This window comes from Topomyia yanbarensis, chromosome 1 (assembly GCF_030247195.1).
Source record: "Topomyia yanbarensis strain Yona2022 chromosome 1, ASM3024719v1, whole genome shotgun sequence".
Classification (NCBI taxonomy): domain Eukaryota; kingdom Metazoa; phylum Arthropoda; class Insecta; order Diptera; family Culicidae; genus Topomyia; species Topomyia yanbarensis.
This window is the reverse complement of record NC_080670.1, coordinates 97,463,709-97,476,352: the sequence shown is the minus strand read 5'-3', so window position 1 is coordinate 97,476,352 and position 12,644 is coordinate 97,463,709. Positions and strand designations below refer to the sequence as shown.

Sequence of the window (12,644 nt, the reverse complement as noted above, 5' to 3'; positions counted from 1 at the left end):
ATTATTCTACATACTGTACACTTAGGCTTCTTTATGTAGGGGATGCGCGCATAAAAACCGCCTAAAAAGACTTCAGTGTATATTTGCATTTTCGATAGCTCCATTATGTTTGTTGGTGGTATGGTAGGGTGGAAGTAAGAGGAAAGCGATTCTAGTTTCTATTACACTCGTATACAAGTTATTTAATATACTGGTTCTCAGGAATAAAGCAAATATATTGACCACAACGCATTGATCATAATTTATATGCATTTCAACGATTGTACTTAGGTCGAGTAAAAAAGTAAAATAGTAATAAATCCCAAAATAGGGTCATCACCCTATTTGCAATATGAAAAACCTGCAAATGTATGTGATCCTTGCAAAGTCTTGAAAAGAATTCACAGAATCCGCGTACAATAAATATTTTTTAATATGAGCGCTGTAGGATTATACGCAAAAATGCTTTTACTTAAATATGATTTATTTGAGAAAGAGAAAAAAGCGTTCTCCAATTTTTCAATATATTGTAGGCAAAATTACAGCCTTTCAAATGCAATCAAAATTATTCTTTCTTCAGCAAAAGTTGCCTCTAATCATGCTCTAAAAGTGCACTGAAGGGTACTTTTGTGAGAAAAATCATATTAAAAAACTGTACAGAGAAAACTGCTTTTTTGAGAGACACCCTAAGTTATGATATGGAACTCACTATAAAATGAAAACGGTTTGAGATACAAAATTAGTATCTTCAACAAAGTTGCTCAGAATTGATTGTTCTAGAATATTACAGAAGAAAGTATCATTCTCTCTGAACTATAATATGAAATAATGTCTACAACTTTGACATTTTAAGGACCACCCTAAAACCGTTTCAACCAAAAGATGCAGTTTGTCACGCACAATAAATGTTTCTAAGACACCAAATCTCTAAACCTAAAGATGAATGCGTTAAGAATTGTTTCCCGCTAATTTCGCTTCCTGGACCACTGTGCAATGGGAAATGATAAAAATCTTTCGTCCGCATTTAATGTTAAATATCTCTTTTGATATTAGTCCGATTTCAACCATTTATAGCTTGTTCGAAAGGTATTCGTTAAAGCTGTCTAAAACATATGTAGTGTTAATCTATGTTGTCAATTTCGGCAGATAATTTAAAAAAAACTGCAAAAAACGTCATTTTTACACATTCAAACATTCATATCTTGGAAACTAAACATCAGAATCAAAAACAAATTAATAGCGTTCTTACTGTTTGATAGATCTTTCATTTAAAATTTGTTTGGATAAGATCGGTTCAGCCATTGCTGAGAAACACGAATGAGAATTTGTCCGTTACATACACTCACAGACACACACACAGACATTGTTCCAAATCGTCGAGCTGAATCGATTGGTATATAATACTCGGTCCTCCGGGCCTCGGAAAAAATCGTAAAAGTTTGAGCGAATTCTATACATTTCATTTATAAGAAATGTAAAACGGGCAAATTCGGGCAAGAATTCTATAATGTTCCAAATGGAGAATTGTTCAAGGAACACAACTTGCCTTGAAAACGTGGACAAAAAAAGTATTTCAATAATGTGTGCTGAAACCGTCTGCAACAAAATCGTGAAAGTTAGTGAAATTTTCTATAAACAAACAAAATAATATCTTTTGACATCGATGCATATAAATAAAGCACATACCTTCAGCATAAATTTCCATTGTACCATATTCAAAACCGGCAGTTTTATCAAAATCCAGCTACATTTCAATAATACTGATATTTCGAGCACTCGATAAAAAAATATGAGAAAAAATGGTTTACAGTTTGGATATTTCAACACCTCAAATATGAAAATTTTGGAGCGTTTCACTTAAAATAGCATGCGGCAGCACCATCTGAAGGACAATATATGTACTAGAACCCAAAATACTACTATGTATAAAAACTGTTTTTGTCTCTTTTAAAAAATGGTAACTTTTCGTGACCTTAGTTGAAGCTTAACTTCAATCCCATTACTCTTCAGGCGTAATTTTCTGGATCAGCCATTCAATTTCAATTAGAACCGTTGTTTTGGGTACGTATGAATTTTTTTGTTTCAGTTTTCGCGCATCCCTATACCAGCATCTTCTCTGGATTACGTTACCTACTATCGACCCATGAGCCAAGTCCGCTTTTGTAGCATCGAATTAGCATACTTTCTATATTCACAAATTAATCTTAATGTGACCCATGTTTCTGCTCCCCGTTTATATTGTCATAGAACAATTTCAGTCGTTTGCTGCTAATACGGTGATAGGCATGACCAATATGTATGCACATATGCATCCGCTTCGAACGTTCTCTTAATGTTGTTGAATATCATCGAGTACACATGTATTACACTGCAGCATAATGTTGTTTTATGATCTTTATTTGTTTCATAGATGATAACCAAATAAAATTAATTCCTTCAATACATCGAATCAAAAGCTGAGACGCCAACGAGAAATCGGATTTTCAATGCCTGGCGTAGCGTTTGAAGAATCAATCGATTACCAAGAAAACCGGCTGGAGAAGAATGCCAGCCTCCGACGTTTACGCTAAAACACAACTTGCAAAAATATAGTCCCTTAATTTAGTATTATGCGAGGATATGGGGAAAGACGGAAAAAATCTTTTACTCATAGGAATTCGTACAACTACATGTACAGTTCCATTGCGTCCATTACTGAACAAGCATGGAGATATAATTAAATCGTAATTATTATTGAAATTCATTGAAATAGTGTAAGTACAAGGGTATGTCTTCAAGAATACGGAGTACGGATGACGAGAGTATGACAGCCATAGAGTTTTGCAAATTTAAAATCGAAGACAGAATCAACAACAGTTCCTTCTGCCAGATCGCTACCGACAACATACCAAGCTCAATGTGCGCAAGTTATATTTTATTCCGATGGTTTTGCTTTTAATGTGGTTAATGCGAGTTTCTTGGTTCAAAATACAAAGACGAAAGCTTTCTTGCTCTCTCGCTGCCTTCTGCGATCGAGCGCACGTGTGTTCACGTTGGCAGCTAGTGGCGTCAGTAGATGTGCTCTTTGCCGAATACATTACCAAATAAAGCAGCTCGAAACGGTGTGAAGTATAAAACGGCAACTCGCACACACTGATGTATGGGAGGGGTAAACAGACAGTGGAAGGCGCATTTCAAGAGTTTACCACGATGCTGAAAAGAGACGACAGGAGTTTCAGAAATTTGTTTACTGGGCGGCAGGTAGGGCCTTAAATCAAACCCTCCTTCTTTTAGTGGTATTATGATATACTGATGAAGACGACATTGCGACTTCTATGCAATATCATTATTATGAAGAGGAATGAACACTGTTTGCTCATGTCGCCGAGTGATATAGATATTGCACAATCCCCATCGTTGTTTAGTTATACAATGAATTAGATGTTATTCAGCAGCCATAGTTCCAGTATTGATGAAAATTTAACGTTTGTTAATAAAGGCACAACAGTTACAGGCAGAAACTTTTACTTTATTTGAATTTATTTTACACCTCCCCCAATAGGGTGGGACGAAAAACACACTGTTTTGGACGTGGATTCATAAAATATTGGAGCCAATATGTTGTGGCTTTTCATTTATGTCTAGAGGTCCTACTAACATTAGGGGCAGATCACTCTAGGAATGTATAACAAATGTGCATCAAATTAGAAAAAATGCATTTAATTTCCATTTTTGCATCAACTTTGCACTTACTTGCAGAAAAGTTTGTTTAAAGGCGTCCTAGGCTGATTCACTTTGTTGGACGTTTTGTTGGATGTAGGGCTAGTTTTTTTTGTAGGGTTCTGACGACTTACACACAATACAAAATAAATTTCATGCAAAGAAAAATTCATTATGAACTTCCATTTTGATGGAGAAAAAATGCATTTAATCTTGCTAATTTTTCAAAATTCATCTCAAGTGTCTGCCCCTAGCACTAACCTCTTTTTTTAAATTTACCTAATTGCGGGTGAATTTTTATGATTAAAATCTTTTGTTCTGATTCAATGTTAAATATCTCTTTTAGTAATAGTCCGATTATATCAATCTATAGCTAAAGGTATTCGTATAGGCTGTCAGAAGATATAAAACCAACTTAATCCACCTAGCAATGAGATGAGACATTTCTTACATATGTCACTGTTGGATCATTAATTAGTTTTCAGAACTCGTTCACTAGTTTGCAGTTTCTAGTTCAATTAAGTCTCTAGTCCTGCACAAATAAAATAGCGAATAAACTGAATAAAATATAGAATATCATAAAAACGAACAAAATAAAAAATAAAGCAAATTTTTTGCTTTATTTTTTTAGTTTGTTCGTTTTATTGATATTCTACATTTTATTCAGTTTATACAAGCAAAGCGTTATCAAATTCATAAAATGAGTACAAAAATTATTATGAATCAAATTAAAAAAAAAAATGAACAAATTGGATTAGCTAATTAAATGGTAAACAGGCAATATTTGAAAATAGTTACAATGTTAATTGAACAAAATAAATTGACTTAAACAAACAAATTGAATGAAATGAATAAGTGGAATGACTGATTATGAAAATAAATAAAATTAAAGAAAAGAACAAAATTGAATCAAATGAATCAAACGAATCAATTGAATCAAATGAATCAAATGAATCAAATGAATCAAATGAATCAAATGAATCAAATGAATCAAATGAATCAAATGAATCAAATGAATCAAATGAATCAAATGAATCAAATGAATCAAATGAATCAAATGAATCAAATGAATCAAATGAATCAAATGAATCAAATGAATCAAATGAATCAAATGAATCAAATGAATCAAATGAATCAAATGAATCAAATGAATCAAATGAATCAAATGAATCAAATGAATCAAATGAATCAAATGAATCAAATGAATCAAATGAATCAAATGAATCAAATGAATCAAATGAATCAAATGAATCAAATGAATCAAATGAATCAAATGAATCAAATGAATCAAATGAATCAAATGAATCAAATGAACCAAATGAATCAAATGAATCAAATGAATCAAATGAATCAAATGAATCAAATGAATCAAATGAATCAAATGAATCAAATGAATCAAATGAATCAAATGAATCAAATGAATCAATTGAATCAAATGAATCAAATGAATCAAATGAATCAAATGAATCAAATGAATCAAATGAATCAAATGAATCAAATGAATCAAATGAATCAAATGAATCAAATGAATCAAATGAATCAAATAAATCAAATGAATCAAATAAATCAAATAAATCAAATGAATCAAATGAATCAAATGAATCAAATGAATCAAATGAATCAAATGAATCAAATGAATCAAATGAATCAAATGAATCAAATGAATCAAATGAATCAAATGAATCAAATGAATCAAATGAATCAAATGAATCAAATGAATCAAATGAATCAAATGAATCAAATGAATCAAATGAATCAAATGAATCAAATGAATCAAATGAATCAAATGAATCAAATGAATCAAATGAATCAAATGAATCAAATGAATCAAATGAATCAAATGAATCAAATGCATCAAATGAACCAAATGAATCAAATGAATCAAATGAATCAAATGAATCAAATGAATCAAATGAATCAAATGAATCAAATGAATCAAATGAATCAAATGAATCAAATGAATCAAATGAATCAAAGGAATCAAATGAATCAAATGAATCAAATGAATCAAATGAATCAAATGAATCAAATGAATCAAATGAATCAAATGAATCAAATGAATCAAATGAATCAAATGAATCAAATGAATCAAATGAATCAAATGAATCAAATGAATCAAATGAATCAAATGAATCAAATGAATCAAATGAATCAAATGAATCAAATGAATCAAATGAATCAAATGAATCAAATGAATCAAATGAATCAAATGAATCAAATGAATCAAATGAATCAAATGAATCAAATGAATCAAATGAATCAAATGAATCAAATGAATCAAATGAATCAAATGAATCAAATGAATCAAATGAATCAAATGAATCAAATGAATCAAATGAATCAAATGAATCAAATGAATCAAATGAATCAAATGAATCAAATGAATCAAATGAATCAAATGAATCAAATGAATCAAATGAATCAAATGAATCAACTGAATCAAATGAATCAAATGAATCAAATGAATCAAATGAATCAAATGAATCAAATGAATCAAATGAATCAAATGAATCAAATGAATCAAATGAATCAAATGAATCAAATGAATCAAATGAATCAAATGAATCAAATGAATCAAATGAATCAAATGAATCAAATGAATCAAATGAATCAAATGAATCAAATGAATCAAATGAATCAAATGAATCAAATGAATCAAATGAATCAAATGAATCAAATGAATCAAATGAATCAAATGAATCAAATGAATCAAATGAATCAAATGAATCAAATGAATCAAATGAATCAAATGAATCAAATGAATCAAATGAATCAAATGAATCAAATGAATCAAATGAATCAAATGAATCAAATGAATCAAATGAATCAAATGAATCAAATGAATCAAATGAATCAAATGAATCAAATGAATCAAATGAATCAAATGAATCAAATGAATCAAATGAATCAAATGAATCAAATGAATCAAATGAATCAAATGAATCAAATGAATCAAATGAATCAAATGAATCAAATGAATCAAATGAATCAAATGAATCAAATGAATCAAATGAATCAAATGAATCAAATGAATCAAATGAATCAAATGAATCAAATGAATCAAATGAATCAAATGAATCAAATGAATCAAATGAATCAAATGAATCAAATGAATCAAATGAATCAAATGAATCAAATGAATCAAATGAATCAAATGAATCAAATGAATCAAATGAATCAAATGAATCAAATGAATCAAATGAATCAAATGAATCAATTGAATCAAATGAATCAAATGAATCAAATGAATCAAATGAATCAAATGAATCAAATGAATCAAATGAATCAAATGAATCAAATGAATCAAATGAATCAAATGAATCAAATGAATCAAACGAATCAAATGAATCAAATGAATCAAACGAATCAAATGAATCAAATGAATCAAATGAATCAAATGAATCAAATGAATCAAATGAATCAAATGAATCAAATGAATCAAATGAATCAAATGAATCAAATGAATCAAATGAATCAAATGAATCAAATGAATCAAATGAATCAAATGAATCAAATGAATCAAATGAATCAAATGAATCAAATGAATCAAATGAATCAAATGAATCAAATGAATCAAATGAATCAAATGAATCAAATGAATCAAATGAATCAAATGAATCAAATGAATCAAATGAATCAAACGAATCAAATGAATCAAATGAATCAAATGAATCAAATGAATCAAATGAATCAAATGAATCAAATGAATCAAATGAATCAAATGAATCAAATGAATCAAATGAATCAAATGAATCAAATGAATCAAATGAATCAAATGAATCAAATGAATCAAATGAATCAAATGAATCAAATGAATCAAATGAATCAAATGAATCAAATGAATCAAATGAATCAAATGAATCAAATGAATCAAATGAATCAAATGAATCAAATGAATCAAATGAATCAAATGAATCAAATGAATCAAATGAATCAAATGAATCAAATGAATCAAATGAATCAAATGAATCAAATGAATCAAATGAATCAAATGAATCAAATGAATCAAATGAATCAAATGAATCAAATTAATCAAATGAAGCAAATGAAGCAAATGAAGCAAATGGAGCAAATGGAGCAAATGGAGCAAATGAAGCAAATGAAGCAAATGAAGCAAATGAAGCAAATGAAGCAAATGAAGCAAATGAAGCAAATGAAGCAAATGAAGCAAATGAAGCAAATGAAGCAAATGAAGCAAATGAAGCAAATGAATCAAATGAATCAAATGAATCAAATGAATTAAATGAAGCAAATGAATCAAATGAATCAAATGAATCAAATGTATCAAATGAATCAAATGAATCAATTGAATCAAATGAATCAAATGAATCAAATGAATCAAATGAATCAAATGAATCAAATAAATCAAATGAATCAAATGAATCAAATGAATCAAATGAATCAAATGAATCAAATGAATCAAATGAATCAAATGAATCAAATAAATCAAATGAATCAAATGAATCAAACGAATAAAACGAATCAAATGAATCAAATGAATCAAATGAATCAAATGAATCAAATGAATCAAATGAATCAAATGAATCAAATGAATCAAATGAATCAAATGAATCAAATGAATCAAATGAATCAAATCAATCAAATCAAGCAAATGAATCAAATCAAGCAAATGAATCAAATCAAGCAAATGAATCAAATGAATCAAATGAATCAAATGAATCAAATGAATCAAATGAATCAAATGAATCAAATGAATCAAATGAATCAAATGAATCAAATGAATCAAATGAATCAAATGAATCAAATGAATCAAATGAATCAAATGAATCAAATGAATCAAATGAATCAAATGAATCAAATGAATCAAATGAATCAAATGAATCAAATGAATCGAATGAATCAAATGAATCGAATGAATCAAATGAATCGAATGAATCAAATGAATCAAATGAATCGAATGAATCAAATGAATCAAATGAATCAAATGAATCAAATGGATCAAATGAATCAAACGAATCAAACGAATCAAATGAATCAAATGAATCAAATGAATCAAATGAATCAAATGAATCAAATGAATCAAATGAATCAAATGAATCAAATGAATCAAATGAATCAAATGAATCAAATGAATCAAATGAATCAAATGAATCAAATGAATCAAATGAATCAAATGAATCAAATCAAGCAAATGAATCAAATGAATCAAATGAATCAAATGAATCAAATGAATCAAATGAATCAAATGAATCAAATGAATCAATTGAATCAAATGAATCAAATGAATCAAATGAATCAAATGAATCAAATGAATCAAATGAATCAAATGAATCAAATGAATCAAATGAATCAAATGAATCAAATGAATCAAATGAATCAAATGAATCAGATGAATCAAATGAATCAAATGAATCAAATGAATCAAATGAATCAAATGAAGCAAATGAATCAAATGAATCAAATGAATCAAATGAATCAAATGAATCAAATGAATCAAATGAATCAAATGAATCAAATGAATCAAATGAATCAAATGAATCAAATGAATCAAATGAATCAAATGAATCAAATGAATCAAATGAATCAAATGAATCAAATGAATCAAATGAATCAAATGAATCAAATGAATCAAATGAATCAAATGAATCAAATGAATCAAATGAATCAAATGAATCAAATGAATCAAATGAATCAAATGAATCAAATGAATCAAAAGAATCAAATGAATCAAATGAATCAAATGCACGAAATGAATCAAATGAAGCAAATGAAGCAAATGAAGCAAATGAAGTAAATGAAGCAAATGAAGAAAATGAAGCAAATGAAGCAAATGAAGCAAATGAAGCAAATAAAGCAAAAAACGAAAATAAAGTAAATGAATCAAATGAAGCATATGAAGCATATGAAGCAAACGAAGCAAATGAAGCAATTTAAGCAAATGGAAATGATTTAAGCAAATGGAGATCCAGCGGGTTGTCCTCGTAGAGGTTTTCGACGAGTATAAAGCTGAGCAGGCATTCGCTGCGCAATAGATTATAAATAATTATTCGCTCCTTATGTTAATTGTTAACTTTAACCAAAACTGGTTTTCCTTGACCTGATGTACAGTGTGAACTAACAGATTTTCGTACGTGATAAAACTACAAAATTACGAAAAATACAAATTATAGCAACAGTGTCATAAGGTTTGGTGGAAATAACTGTGGAGAAAATAGAGGATTACACAAACCCCCAGATTCGTGCGATCCGGATCTGCGATGGTTCGTTGGGCAACCACGACCAAAGACTAAACTTCGATGGCTGGTAATGAATAAGTCCTGCTGAGAGCGAACTGGTCGCAGTTACGTCAGACCGGACTAAGTGACAATATATTGATTTCGAGAAAAACAAGTTTAAAGTTTGAATTGCAGCATACTTTATATTGTAATTGGAAATTAATTTTTACCATCATTTTTGTTTATTGCAACATATTTCAAATCTGGCAAATGTCGAATGTAGCAGAAGAAATTCTTTATCCAGTGCTATCATTATCTCATTTTTTTTATATTTTGCGACTTAGTCCAGTCTGACTTAACACCGACCAACTCTCCAAGCTAATGGAGAAAACGGTTATGAATGATATTCCAAACGTTCTGCTTTTTCGTGATTCAAGGTTCGTACAGTAGAAGCTTAGACTAAGAAAAAGAGCACGGACACCTAGATGGTACTGGATGCAAACTAAAAGCGATTCCTGATGAGACAGGACAAGGAGCTATAGACCTGGACGTTAATGACTTGGAATGATGTGGAATATGTTCGACTGTCACGATTGATCACAAATACCAACATAGAAGAGGGCGAACACAGTCAAAGAATACTTGGGGTCTAGGACGGATTAAATAAGAATTTACAATGGAGAAGATGAAGTACGTTGATGGCATTCGAGGTGACCACGAAGTATCGAGGCAAAATAAACCAAAAGAGGACGTAGTATTTGTACTAGGAGAAAATGAACAGTTAGTGAATAACAAGCATGCACAGTCGTCGGCTGCTTCTGGAAAATCAGCCGAACAAGGAACAGTGGGTGGTAAAATCTCTTGTTCGCACAGTAATGGGATTTTCGATTGGGGTGTACTGGTTTTGCACCTTCTAGCAGAAGTGTCAATGGAACATGCCCAGTTTTCTGCACTTCTGCTAGAAAGTGCAAAAATGGTGCAGTTCCAGTGCACTCCACTACACCGGTATCAATCAATCGAAAATCCCATAAGTGAGTCAGAGGCAAATACGCTAACAGGCTATCGTCACAAATAAACATACAAATAGAAACAAATCGAAATCTTTTACATTTCAAATATGCCGTTTCGAAAATCGAAAAAGTATCGCTTGTCGGCTACATCAATGACAAAACTCAACTTAATCTGGTAGCTTTGGTGCACGTACCAATTGGGGTCGTTTTATTTCTCAGTGCTGTTGAAAGCGGTTCCAAATTAATACGAATTTCTAGTCGTCTGCTGAATCAATGGCCCATGATAATCGAACTGTGTACTTGGGTGGCAATCGGATGAAGTAACCGAAAAGTAAATAAACGATGCCTTTCTTCCGTTTGGCGATATGGTCGACATTCAGATGCCGGTTGATTACGAAACACAGAAGTACAGAGGTTTGCGAGTTCGACAGTGCCAAAAATGCTGCCGCCGGCTGTCGACAACATGAACGATTCAGAACTGTGCGGCCGAACGATACGGGTTAACGTGGCAAAACCACAGCGGATTAAGGAGGGCAGCCACAAGCCGGTTTGGGCGGAGAACGCTTGGTTGCAGCAGCATGCTGGTGCAACACTACAGAATCAAGAGAACGGGGAGGATAATGCGGTTGAAGCCACTCAGCCTATGGCGCACCGGAAGAGAAAAAACAAAATCAGGTGTATTCGAGTAGGCAGCAATGACGTGGAAAACATTATAATGTCCCTCAGGGCAGATATTGTGCCGAAGACGGCGGAAAATTTTCGAGTATTGTGCGCTGGGGAGCAAGGTTTTGACTATAAGGGGTCTACGTTTCATAGGATTATTCTGGAGTTTGCAAGTTTTTTTATGTTCTGGTAGTGCATCTAAAAAATGCCAATTTTTCGTTTTAGATGTGCCAAGGTGGGGATTTTGCTGCAAACAATGGAATGGGTGGGAAATCTATATACGGAAAAAAATTTGTCGATGAAAGTTTTAATTTAAAACACTTTGGGTTTAAAGTACTGTCGATGGCTAATTCCGGTCCTAATATGAATGGTTCCCAGTTGTTTATATGTGTCCGGAAAAGTAATTGAGATGCCACATATATCACTCCGAGCGTCAATTTTAACGGTATACTTTTAGAACCGATTGACTGGATAGTATACACGTTGTGTTCAGAAATGTTATCCGTGGAGCAAATGTAGTTCTCAAAATGGAAAGATGTGGTTCGAAAGCAAGAAAAGTTAATCAAAGAGTAATAATTGTCGCTTGTCGGGAACTGTAAGGATGAATGAGATAAATTTTAAGTTTTTGTTATCAATGTGTATATTCAATTAAGGACTAAAGTAAACTTGCTTGTTCAGATCTTAATCGACAGTGAGATTAAAAATATACATGCCGAGTAGATGTTGTTTAGGTAATCTTTTATGTAGTCTCCTAGCGCAAATTCCACCTTGTTTTCGGAATTAAGTAAAGGCCTGTGCTTTTGATTTGGGCAATTCCAGATTGTCATTCGTATTAGTTTCCAGACAAGTGTCCGACTGAAAGTTGGGAAGGGGTGTACCCCATTAGGCATAAATACGTTAGGCATAAGGACGTTTGGCATACGTACGTTAGGCATAATGGACGTTAGGCATAATGGAAGTTAGGCATAATATACGTTAGGCATAATGGACGTTAGGCATAAAATATCGAAAGAGTAATTTTTTGGCAGTGATGGCCTAGAATGATAAAGCGTAAATGTTTGAACTTTTTAGATGTGGTAGAATTACTCTGGAAGCTTATCAAACTCGATCCATATTT

At 31.1% G+C, this 12,644-nt stretch overlaps 1 protein-coding gene and 1 pseudogene across 3 annotated transcripts in view; both read left to right on the top strand.

Moving 5' to 3' along the window:
• Nucleotides 1-12,644, top strand: part of LOC131678827 (homeobox protein homothorax-like) — an 885,299-nt gene that overhangs the window by 69,719 nt on the left and 802,936 nt on the right. The window lies entirely within an intron of this gene.
• LOC131678043 (peptidyl-prolyl cis-trans isomerase E-like) lies at nt 11,138-12,126 on the top strand (annotated as a pseudogene).